This window comes from Tenrec ecaudatus, chromosome 5, assembly GCF_050624435.1.
Source record: "Tenrec ecaudatus isolate mTenEca1 chromosome 5, mTenEca1.hap1, whole genome shotgun sequence".
Taxonomy (NCBI): Eukaryota; Metazoa; Chordata; class Mammalia; order Afrosoricida; family Tenrecidae; genus Tenrec; species Tenrec ecaudatus.
The window spans coordinates 9,992,076-10,004,769 of record NC_134534.1 but is presented as its reverse complement, the minus strand read 5'-3'; the positions used below and the strand labels follow the sequence as shown (position 1 = coordinate 10,004,769).

Here is a 12,694-nt window from a genome sequence, read left to right as displayed (position 1 = left end):
CTTCCTGGGAAGAGAGACCACACACGGGACCCAGCAGCAAGCTTGCGTGCCGCACGCTGGGGCCCAAGTCCGGTCTCCATCGCATTGTCTCAGGTGCCCAGGCCAGCTCCAAACCCTGAGATTCAGCCCCCACAGCGGGACGCCTGGGGCCTTCTCTTCCCAAGCCTTCCCTCGGGCAGGTGAGCCAGTGTGCAAACCACCACACACCCAACGCCAAATACGAGAGGCGAGGGTGTTGGGAGCATGGGTCAGTTTCACACTGAGTTTTCCAGAACCCTGAGCACTGGTGTTTCCCCGAGCCCTCCTCTACCAGCAACCCCAGCTATCTACGGTGATCATTTGCACAAGTGGACCTTCCCTGACTGGCCAGTTCTCCCTCGGCAGTGGGGTTTCAAAGCTGTCAATCATAGCAAGTCACCCAACTCAGCTAGCAGCATCTGAAAATACCTGGCCGCTTCTAACAGTACCTAGCAGTACCTCACAGCACCTAGTAGTGCCTTCTGACACTATCTAATACTAGCTGGTACCAGGATCTAGCAGCACCTCACAGCACCTAGTAGCACCTAACAGTACTGGATAGTGCCTAACGGTATCCAGTAGTATCTAGCAATACCTCCATGTCTAGTAGTAGCAAAGAACACATCTAGCAGTATTCAGTAGTACCTAACAGTATCTACTCGTTAGTGCTACCTAACTCTATCCAGTAGTACTGAAGAGTGTGTAGTGGCTTCTGCCAGTCCCCAGCCATAGCTAGCAGTCCCGAACAGTACCTGCTAGTGCTGCAGTCAGCTGAGCCTGGCAGGGTCTGGCAGGGTCTGGCACTGCAGAGCAGTATCTGGCAGTGTCCACTCTGTGGTGACCTTCACATGGAGACTTTTCAGGTATTACCTAGGGTCTGCCTGAAGGAGGTGACAAAACGATCCACAGATGTGGACACTGGTGAGACATCTAAGTCCCACTGTGCCTCTGAGCATCCGACATTAGCCCCAAAGACTTCTGCCTTGTCTTCTGTGAGACGCAGGGAGCACCGCTGTCTGCCTCGGCGACGGAGCAGGCGCCACTTAAAACGTGCACGTGACACTCGGTGATGGGTGAATGGGTGTTCTGTCGTGAGGTGATCAGGAAGACCAAACAAACCCCACAATGCGGGGTTCATCTTGTCCACGTCAGCTCATGGTTGATGGGAGATAGGGTTTCCGACAGGGTGTTTATTATTTGTTTTTTTTTAAGATTATTTTACTGGGGGCTCTTGCAGCTCTTATAACAATCCATACATCCATTGCATGACGCATCTTTGTTGCTATCATTATTTTCTAAACATGTACATTCTATTTGAGCCCTTGGTATCACCCTCCCTATCCCCCCCAACTTGTGACCCCTTGATAAATTATAAATTATGATTATTTTCATATCTTACACTAACCGCTGTCTCTCTCCCCCCATTTCTTCCCCACTCCTTTCCCCACTTTCCCCCACCCTCCTGGTATCACTACTTCCATTTCTGTTTCCTGAAGGGTTTATCTGACCTGGATTCTGTGTGTTGTGAGCGCTATCTGTACGTGTGTGCATGCTCCGGTCTAGCCCGCAGTGAAAGGCAGGGCTGGGGTCAAGGAACCAGAGGAATAGTGTGCGTTTCATCAGTGCTATACTGCACGACAGGGACAGACAGCCTCCTCTTGCTCTGGAGTAGTAGGTGGTGAGTTTGAACCCCTGGCCTTGAGGAGGTTATCTGCTCTGCAGCTCGCACCTCTACGGGAAACTTGCTATAGGAGGTTGGTTACTTAAAGGTCCCAGAAGAGCAGGGGGTCCTGGCCTTGCTGGCAATAACCAGCATGTACAACCCGCCTGCACCAAGAGTCTGACTGTGTCCCTCCCTTCTCAGCTCCCTTCTGCCTCTCTGCCACTCCTTGTCGGTCCCAGCTGGGGCCTGGGGCAAGCAGCCCAGGCCAGAGTGAACAGGCTGGGCAGGGTAAAGGCCCGCCTTGACGGGCATCTGCGAGGCAATGGGAGCACCTGGGGTTGGCTCTCTACCTCCACTGTCCTGGGCTGAGCTGGAAGGGTGGCTCTGAGCCAGAATGGACTCCCACAACCAGTGGTTGAGAGGCAGGCGGCTCCGATTCCACCACAAGGGACGGAGAAGCTGACAGCTCGGGAGGAGTGTTCAGAAGGGGCCATAAGCACCCTTGTCTTGAACTGACAGAAACCTCCACTTGACTCGTTCACTCACAAGCCTCCCAGCCTGTGTCCCCATAAACCCAGACCAGCACCCTGGCCGGGCTCTGGGGACAGAGCAGACATTGTAGCGCTTCTGCCTGAGTTTCACTTCTACGCTGTCTTCTGCTTCCTGCTGCAGCTCTGGTTTCCAGCAAAGCCTTGTGGATGGGGGTGTGGGGTGGGGCTGTTAACAAACCAGGAACCAGTCCAGCTGCCTTCCCACCAAATACATCCCAGCTCCCAGGGACCCCAGGAGAGACAGAATTGAACGGTGCCCCTTGGGGTCTTCAATGACTAAGCTGAGGCCTAAGTCACGGTGCCCGTGGATGTCATGGCAGACCTGGGTTCCATGGGGTTTCCTCCAGTGGCTACTTTTTCAGAAATCACTTCATCCCCAAGCGCTTCGTGTAAGGCCCCTCTGGGTGGACTCAAAGCTCGGCCCGTTCTGTCAGGACCTGGGTACCTTCACCATGTGTACCATCCAGGGCCTCCAGCAGTCACCGCCCGGCTTCACCAGTGACACAGATGCTGACTTTGACAACCCCCTGCCCCACCCCCCACGCAGGCGCCTCTAGTTCACAGGGCAATGCCACTTCCTGGGTGGGGCGGGGTGGGATGGGGAAAAAAGTAAATTCCAAGGAGCTCAAAGTGGCCAGACAAGCCCAGTGGCAGGAGCAGATAAGCAGGTGAGCCAAAGGTGGATAGACTGTCTCTCTTCTCCACCCCCATGCCTTGGTAGAGAACAAGTCCGTCGTAGAAGAAGCATACCCAGAATGCTCTTGACATGCCAGGATGGCGAGACTTTGTCTCATCTGTTACCAGAAGGGACTAGTCCCTGGAGAGGGATTTCATGCTTGGCAAAGCCCTGGTGGTGTAGTGGTTATGCATTAGGCTGTAATCCACATGGTTAGCAGTTTGAAACCACCAGCCGCTTCTTGGGAGAGAGACTGGGTTTTCTACTCCTATAAACAAATATCATGAGTCTGCATGGACTCGACGACAGGGAGTGTTCTGCTTTTTGGAAGAGAGAGGAAGGCCATTCAGGAGCTGGACTGACAACGTAGCTGCAATACTGGTGTAGCTGCAACACTGGTCAACCAGAACCATGGCCGGGAGGATGGGGCAGCAGCAGGCGGGGCCTTCTGTTGTACTGGGCCCGTCTAGTATAAAGTGACTCACCAGCCCCTCACAACAGCAGCAGCCACTGCAGCATCTTCTTGGTGGGGCTCTCCCCTCCCTCTCCTGACTCCTTTCTTTACTCACGGACACAGCAGGGGCAGGAGGGGCTGTCCCTGCATTTCAGACACGTGTGGGGAGCACCCGCGGAAGCTGGCCAGAGAGTCAGAACCTGGTCCCAGCCCTTGGGAAGATACTTCCCGTCTGGAGCCAGTTCCTCCATCTGCTAATTCAGTGTCAGCCACTGGGGGCCTGTAGTTCTGAGCATGAGGTCCCGCTCTGTCCACGCGACCACGATCACGTGGGAAGGTGCTGTCAGGCCCACACACTGCCCTCTGCCAGCTGCCACCTCTGCCTCAACTGCCTGCTCCCACCGTCTCGGGCCAGCCAGGCTGGCTGCGTCCCTGCTGGGTGGTCAGTCTGACTCTGAGTAAGTGGCGACTATCCACCAGGTGAGGGGTACCAACTTACCCAAAACTGCCCTGGGAAAAAGGCCTGGCCTCTCTGACGGAAAGGTGACAGCCCTTGAAGATCTTGCGGAGGACAGCTCTGCTCGGCCCTGTGGGGTCACCGAGAGCGGAGCTGAGGAGGTGACAGCCAGCTGGGGTTTGGGATTGGAAGTCACCGGTGTACTATGGTCCACAAAGGATGTCCCTCTGTCCTGCCGCCCCTGTGTCCTCACAGCAGCCCATGCTGAGGCTGACCTACACTTCCACATTGTAGCGGCCCCAGCTCTGGCAAGCCTGCCTCCGCCACCACATTCTCAGCTGCCTCTTCAAGCATCCTCCTGAATGAGTGAGGAGAGGGTTGGACCAATCGCCCCATGCCGACCCTACTCCAGCGTGAGGCATCACAGGTGAGCCTGTTAGACATGCAGAATTCCTGTGGTTCCTGCCGCAGACCCACAGGTCTCAGGCTTTGCCCAGCCCACCTCTGGTCTCTCCCTGCCCTAACCCACATGTATGGGCTTTCCCATCTAGAAGCCTACCAACGTAGAACCTTAGCCAGACTCAGGAAAACACAGCCTAGCATCAGCCTATGGAAATCAGCCTTCGGAACCTTCTAGAAGCCTGCCACTGGCTGTCCCTAGCAGCCTCTGAAATGTGCTGCCCCTAGGCCATCTCCTGGTTCATGTGGCTTCTTCTATCCTGCACCCTGCGAAACAGGGGAGGTTTAGCAGAGCCAGGGAACGGCTGCCCACCTGCGCCTGCAGGTACCCAGATCCACGCTTCGAAAGGGTCCCCTCATCTTCTCCTCCTGACATTTACTAAACCTGGAATGGCAAGGAGCCATTCCAAAACCCGTTCCCAGTTTTACTCTAATGAGCCCCGCAGTTTGTCTATGAAACCAGATGACCTTAAATTTTTTTTTTAATGGAGCCCCATGACATGTCTTTAAGCACATCTCCTCAGCGACTTCGATTATTTATGTGCAGTGAGCACGATGCATTCCCTCGGGGCAGATGGCAGCTCGGGAGACTTTGTTGAGGAGGAGGGGAATCAATGAGACAGAACGGAAACTTGATGACTCCCCAGTTTACGCCCCTTGTGGGGCTCCGGGACAAGCATCTTCCCATTCAGTGGCGGGAGCACCATGCGACAGACAGACAACAGGTGGTTTAAAATAGCACACTTGGACTGCAGGAAGCTCGGAGAGTCCAGCGTGAATCCAAGGGGGCTCCATTTCCCCATGGGGATTCACAAGCGGAGCTTGACTCATGGAGGGCAGGAGGACAGGGCTGGTGGGTCCCAGAGGCCCTGGTGGTGGCAGTGGGGCTTAGGGATGAACCAACAGAAGCTGAGCACGTACTGTGTCCCATTCAGTGTTCTGGAAGCCTTTCGATTTGATCTTTGGTTTGGCGATCATAACAGTGCCTCCTTTTAATTTTCAGCCAACGCAATCTCGCCAGAATGGAGGCTCTCAACTCTGATGTTGTAAGCCCCCTGTCAGCAGGTATCCCTAAGCTCACAAGCTAATCCTCCTCAGGAAACAGGTGGGCTACTCCCAGCACAGGTGTCAACCGTGGCTGGCTGGCATCGCCTGGTGAGGTAACTCGGTCAGGATCAACTGTGCTAGAACCCAGTTGATAAAGCTACTGTTCTCTGTCCCAGTTTGGTGACTGGCCCTGGGTTCCCAAAGAGCTTTACAACCACCAGCTAAGCTCCAGATGTTGGTCTCTGTGTGTCTGGAACAAAGGCGAATGAGTAAAACCAAAGGCACAAAGAAGAAACTAGTCCACGGGACTACCAGTTCCCATGACCCACAGCCTCACCTAGCTTGAGACCAGAAGAACTAGATAGTGCCCAACCCGGACCAAACTCTCTCTGCCCAGGGACACAAAAGAAGGTCCCAGGTAGAAAGGAAAAAAACACAGAACAAGATTCAAATTCCAAAAAAGGCCAGCTGAATGAACCCCCAAGACTCTCATCCTAAGGTATCTTTTGAACGTGGAAATGAAACCATTCCCCGTGGTCCACCAAGCACGACACCAGATTATAAAATAAACACTGTTAATGTCCCTTAAACAATCAATTATGTGAAAGATGACTAGATGGTCAATTTGTAAAACAAAGGCGAGAAGCTAAGGAGAGGTGAGGACGGGAGACTCATGGAAACAGAAGGCACCGAATAGAAACAACGAGAATGTTTCTGCCTCGTGAAACCGTGTCACCACTGTCATGACACCAGTCACTGTCGTGAGACCAGAAATGCTTAAGGGGGAACCCGATTTGCTATGTCAACTATCACCTAAAACACAAGGAAGCAGTAGGCAAAGAAGAAAGCTCTGGAGGAGCCGGGGAAACGAGAGGACAGGAATGGAGCTAGCCGAACAAACCCCTGAGCATGTCCACACATTGCGCAGACCGACCAACCAACCTCACTAAACAATCCGGTAGGAATGGTTGAATTGGAGTCTTAAATTCTGTGTACACCTTTCACCCCAGACACAAAAAAATATAGGATTCTTATAGAGCAATGGTTCTCAACCCATGGGTTGCTACCCCTTTGAATGACCCTCTCACAGGGGTTAACCGATTCATAACAGTAGCAAAGTTATAGTTATGAAGTATCAACAAAAATAATTTGACAGTTTGGGGTCACCACCTCATGAGGAACTGTATGAAAAGGTCGTGGAGGAAGGTTGAGAACCCCTGCTCTAGTGGTTGCCTGGGGCCTGTGGGAAGGATGGCATACCAAGGGCGTGGAGATGTGCTGATGGTTAGCCTCGTTCGAGAGACAGACAGAGAGAGGAAGTGCCTTGGCCAAGATCACAGAGCTAGTCAGTAAGGGAGCCAGGATGGCGACCCAGGCCAACTTGCCCAGGCCAACTTGAGTGGAGCCCCACTGCCTCCAGAAGAAGGAAAGGATGACCTGAACGGAGAAAGGGCGCACCTGCAGAGATGTGCCTGGGTCATCTTTCTGTCCACCTGGTGAGGCCCGCCAGCCCTTGGCACCTACACAGACAGAAGCTCCAACGAGGAACCTGGTCCCGTGGAAAACCTGGGTAAGTAAGTCACATCTCTGCTGAAAGCAGGAAGTGGTCACTGTGCAGGTGATGAGAAGACAGGAAGTGAGCGTCACAAGGGTGAGGGGGCTTCAGAAAGCTCGTGGCAAAATGGAATGGGAAGATAATGGTATTTTCCAGGCACGTTCTGGAGCCCCTTTGTGGAAGAAGGGTCGTCTTTAATAAAAGAACCAAAGACCAAACCAAATTCACTGCCACCGAGTCAACGCTCACTCACAGTGACCACCCCACCCCCACCCTCGCCCACCTTGTGGGTATTGGAGAGTGTAACTGTTTATGTGAACAGAAAGCCCAGTGTTTCCTCCTCGGAGCTGCTGGTGGTCTCACACTACTGACCATGGGATTGCAGCCCAAGGCGTAACCGCTAAGGCAAAGAGAATAAAAACTTGTTCACCCTCAGATATGGATGTAAAATATGTGATGACAGTGAATCCTTTTCAAAGGAATGAAAATTAATCAAATGAGTCTCCCTAACCCCAGATGGAATTGTTTCAAGAAGTGCAGTCTGAATTGATAAAGCACGAGGGTTCTGGCCTTCGAGAGCTGGCAGCCTGATTACCAGGTCTTTCTTCTGCAGCATGGCTGGGCCGGCTCCAACCTTTAGATCAGTAGTAGGGTGCACTCTGTTTCACTAGCCAGGGACCTTTATCTGATGCTTGGGGAGAAAACAGGTTCCCAAGGTGGAAGGGACCTTTCTACGGTTCCACAATGACCAAAACCCAAACCCACTGCTGTGGGTTCTTTCTGACTCATAGCAACCTTATAACACAGCAGGGGTGGTGGGTGACCCGCCTGAGGGCCACATAAGTCCCAAGAAGTCATCAACACCAGCTAACATCACAGGCCTCGTCAAAGAGAAGTCGTTCCTGCCACCACATTAGGGGTGGGTTAATTAAACAGTTGACCAGTATGGCCTCTGGCAAAGGATGTTATAAATAGCCACATGGCCCATGGCAGAGAAAAGGTCCACTTCCCCTGGAATACAGAGTACAACTGCCCCCATAGGGTTTTCTCAAGGCTGAAAATCTTCATAGAAGCAGGCGGCCTCATCTTCCAAGGAGTGACAGGTGGATTTGAACCCCAGCCTTTCTGTTAACAGTCAGTCCAGCACTTTAACCATTGCACCACCAGGGCTCCTCTGCCTCACAGCTAGCCAATAGGTCCCAGCAGGAGATGGTGTCCCTGACAGACGCCAACTCACAACCTCCAGGAGCCGCATGAATATTGGTTTCCTATCAAATGCCAAGTCGGGGAGGCCATCCTCTTTTGGTCCTGTCCCCCCTCAGGCCTTTTCTGTGGATCAGAACTCGGGCCTGGCCATCAGGACACCCTTGGGAGTTGAGAACAGCTTCAAGGTCACGTACACAGGACAGGGGCAATATAGGATGTGGCATATGCATTGGGCACAAAGGAGACCCCATCACATCTTTGTTCTTTCAGAACCACACGATGGCCCAGGTGCAGGGCAGGCACACTGGCCATTCAGAAAGGGGACATGCTCGACAGGAAAGAATGTGGGCTGTGCAGGCGGAAGGCTGGGCGAGGGTCTTGGACCAAGTCCTCCCTAAGCCTTGCTAAATGAGAATGCCAGCACCATCACATCACGAGTCTCCCATGAACCCACCCCCACCCAGCCTGCCTGCCAGCAGAGACTGCTCTTGCCTTTTAGTATTAACAGTGACATTCAGACTTGGCTCCTGCCCGCCAGATGCTTCCAGGTGTCTGGAGGGCAGAAGACTAATAGGTAAGACTGAAGGGGAGATGCCTGCAGGACTGGAAAGAATGCAGAGAGCAGACCGGGTGGCAGGATGGCTAGGGAACACAAGATGACGTGGAAATCTCCCAAAGTCAAGTGCAGAAACACATGTGGTGGGTGCTGGTTGTTCAAGTAGGGGTGCGTGCCAACCCTCTATGATGTCATACACGTCATACACACAGAGCACAGCACTGCCCCGTCTTCAATGTCCTGGGAAGAGCCTGGGGTCCGAGCTGTGGGGATCCACCAGGTTTTCACTGGCCAGCTTCCAGCAGGAGACCAGCAGGCCTTGCTTCCTAGTCTGTCCTAGTCTAGAAGCCCTGCGGATGCCTGACCTGCCCACAGCAGCACGTGCACTGTCCCCTGAGCGCTGGCCGGGAACAGAAGCAAGTGTCCTCATAAGAAAGCCCCACACCAAACCCATGGCCGCCGAGCCCAGTCCGGCCCGGAGCTACAGAACCAGCTTTCTCCTTTGCAGCAGCTGCTGGATTTGAATCACCAGCTTTCACCCATGTCGCTACCAGAGCTCCGTGAGGAAGGTGAGACGTCTACAGTGGGCCTTTCTGGGTATCCCGACCTTCACCACCTACACCCCCTGCAAAAAGTCCAGCTGGGGGCTAGAGAATGTGCATGACAAGAGAGCCTGGGGAGACCACTCAGGCCAGTGGACCGTTTCTGCACCACCAAGGGGAAAAGCCCCTTCTCCCTAGCTTCCGCCTCAGTTTCAGGAAGGAACCCAGGGGATGGAGGATGATCCCCAGCTGTCAGGCCTGGCAGTCATCTGGCAGTGGCAATCAAAACAAGGACGCTTCCCTTTTTCTTTCCACCAAATGGCATCCCGAGCCTGGGTGAGCCTCGGCTTAGGCGCTGGATGCTCCTTTCCGGAGGGGAGGGAGTTGGCATTTTCAAGCGCTGCGCCTCCCCAGGGAGTCAGTGGGGTACATGTATCTCAGGTGGCAACGCAGGCGCTGGGGACCGTGGGATGGGTGTCAGGGGCCAAGGAAGTGGAGATGTGGAACCACACCCACGCCCTTCTCAAAATTCACCGCAGCCTCAGCTGCCACCACCCCGCCCCCACCCCGGGCCATTCACTTCTTCAGTCTCTGTCGTCGGCCACCCCCCCAACACCGCCCCTGCAGGGCAGCCCTTCCAGGCACTGGGGAGGAGGAAGGGGGGCTAGGACAATAAATAGCCCTAGGCGTTCACGCGCGCCCCCTGTGGACCAGAAGGGTCAGCTCTCTTGGTCCACCTTGCAGCTTACCCATTTCACAGACAAGACCCCGACTCTCGCCGGGTGCACGCTCGCTCCTCCTAGGCGGCGAGGTGACGCCAAGGTTGGAATCCAGCAGAGGGGCAATGCCTCGCGACCCCTCCCCCACCCGCACCATTTTCTGTAGCAGGGTGGGGACCAAGAGCCCCCCTCCTGCAAGGGAAGCCAGTGGTTCCTCTTTCCTCTCACCCCAGCCACAGGCCCCAAGTCTCGAAGGGCACACGGTGCGAGCCCCCGGGGTGCGCGCATGCAGCCCCCTCCCCCGGGAAGCTCAGCCTCCCCCGGGGGCTGCCAGTCGCTCGCTCGGGGAACGTGCATCTTTTAAAAAGATGATGCAGAGAGACGCGGCAGAGACATGGCTCTGGGCCGGGCCGCCACCCCAGGAGGAAGTCGGGAGCCAGCGGCGATGTTTTTTCACGCCCGCCAGTTCCTCTATTCGCAGCCGCTGGCCTTCCCACCCCGAAGGCAAGTCAGCCCCCCACCGCCGGGGAGGGGGCTGCACCCGGGAAGGGGCCGCTCCGCCGGGCGTCCGGCTCCGTCCCTGCGCCCTCACCTGGCGGGTGCGCAGGAGGGGTCTGCCCGGGGACTGCCAGCCCGAGCGCCCCCCGCCCCGGGACGCACACGGCGCGGGCGCGCTCCCCGCAGCTGGGTGGCCCCCCGCGCCCTCCCGGCGCCCCGAGGGGGTACCTCCGGGCGCGCCCGGCCGCGACGCCCCCTGTGTCCCCGCGGGGGCGCGGCCCGGATGGCGAGCGGGCCGCGGCGGGGCCGGCACATACCTGCGGCCCGGCGGGCAGCGCGGAGCAGGAGCAGCAGCGGGAGCCTGGTGCCGCCGCCGCTGTTTCCGGGTTGGCCTCTCCCACGTCACCGGCACAGGTTCGCGAGCGGCCCCGGCGCGGCGGCAGCAGCGGCCCCGACGAGCGCCAGGCGCGAAATAACTATAAAAGGAAGCGCGGCGGCGAGGAGGAAGAGGAAGCGCCGCGTACCTTCGCGAAGCCGAGCCGCCGGCGCTCGCACAAAAGGAGGACGCTCGCGCCCCGCCTCCCCCCGCGCCCCGTGCCCGCCGCCGCCGCATCGCGGGGCCCGGCGTCAGCGCGCGGCGCCCCGGGACCGCCCCGCGCCGCCCCCACCCCAAAACCGCCGCGGGGAGGCGGGGCGCCGCACCCCCGGCCCGCTGGGGTGGCCCGCAGCCGGGTGACCTTGAGCGAGTCTCAGCCGGCCGGCGTGGAGGGCGACAGCCAGGGACCCTCGGGGATGGCCCAAGGTCACAAGCAGACAGGCCGACCCTCCGCTCCATCCTGCCTCTGCTGCCCTTCAGACCAGCTGGCTGTGAGCCCCAGGTGACTTTCCTCCTCACCTGTCCCTGGTGGATGCTGACCCACCTGCCTGGGGCTCAGTGGGCGCATGGGCAGTCAAAACAATCAACCAGCCTTCCCGTCGCTGTCCAGAGCCTAAGTGCCAGAGGTCACCGCTGGGTGGGGGTGTCGCAGGTCCGCTTCCCACGTCCAGAGCCCCAGGTTCGATTCTCCGCAGTGCACATGCAGTCCTCACCCATTTGTCAAAGAGGCCGGTGGGTTGCTATGACACACAGATTTTAGCAGGGCCTTCAGGTTGAGATGAACTCGGAATGAAGGCCCGGAGGTGGACTTTTTCAGTAGATGATAGGTGGGGTGGCACTGGGCAGACAGTACTAAGCTTTTTTCCCCGTTGAACCTGGTCCCTGTGAGTCAGGCCACCTAGACCCACACTGTGTGCCAGGCCTGCATAGGGCCGTGGGGGGTGGGGGGCAGTTCATCTAAGAAACAAAAGTAAGTACCTGCTGCGATGGGAGCAGTGGGGGGGGGGTGGTGGATGATAGGTAGGTCAGTAGGGAGAGTGGAGGAGCGGATTTGTGCAATAAATGGGCTCCAGGAACCAAGAACTCTGATGGTGCTGTCCCATAAGCCTTGGACTGCTCCCCGAAAGGTTGGTGGTTCAAACCCACCAGCCGGTTCTTGAGAGACAGATGAGGCTGTGTCCCCTGATTTTCACTTTGTATGGAAGAGCAAAACCATGCATTTTTCTTGCTGTAAAAGGCCATGCCTAAGAAATTCTTCCTTCTTCCTTCTGGCATGGTGCCTGGCCTTCAAGCCCCTCCTGCCAGTCCCGTGAAATAGAATGAAGATGGCTGTTGTGGGTGTTGTTAGTGCCATTGATTCTTTTCAGACACACAGCGACCGTATGCACAACAGAGCAAAACCCAGGCCACCCTCCTGGCGGCGGCGGTCATGCTTGAGCCCATTGTTGCAGCCACGGTGCTGATCCATCTCATCGAGGTTCTTCCCCTTTGTCCTTGGATCCTCTCCGTGACCAGGAACAGTCCCTCTCGATGACGTGTCCAAAGCACGTGAGAGGACGTCTCGCCATCCTTGCTTGTAAGGAGCACTCTGGCTGCACTCCTTCCAGGACAGGGTTGATCATGCATCTGGCAGGCTTCATATTCACACTTCATATTCTTGGCCAATACCATAGCACCATAATGCAAAGCCGTCCCTCTGCTCCCGCTTTGTTTTCAGTTCTTGTCTACTTTCGCATGCGCATGAGGCCACTGAAAATGCTCGTCCTCCGAGTGACATCTTTGCTCTTTAACAATCTCAGGGGGTCGTGTGCTCAGTGCGGAACCTGGCTTGGTGTCTAGACTGCCGCCTCTGTGGGTGTTGATTGTGGATGGAAGCAGGACGAAGTCTTTGAAAACGTCAGTCTAGTCTCCGTTTAT

The 12,694-nt window shown here is 56.1% G+C and overlaps 1 protein-coding gene across 2 annotated transcripts in view; it reads right to left on the bottom strand.

Annotated features, from left to right (window-relative positions):
• The window catches only part of CYRIB (CYFIP related Rac1 interactor B), a 139,112-nt gene extending 128,200 nt beyond the window's left edge, over nt 1-10,912 (bottom strand). The window contains exon 1 of one of the 2 annotated variants that reach the window (XM_075549262.1): nt 10,719-10,912. The gene's annotated coding sequence lies outside the window, so the exon portion shown is untranslated. The remainder of the gene's footprint in view (nt 1-10,718) is intronic. The other variant, XM_075549260.1, reaches the window with a different exon arrangement.
• Between the last annotated feature and the right edge of the window lie 1,782 nt (nt 10,913-12,694).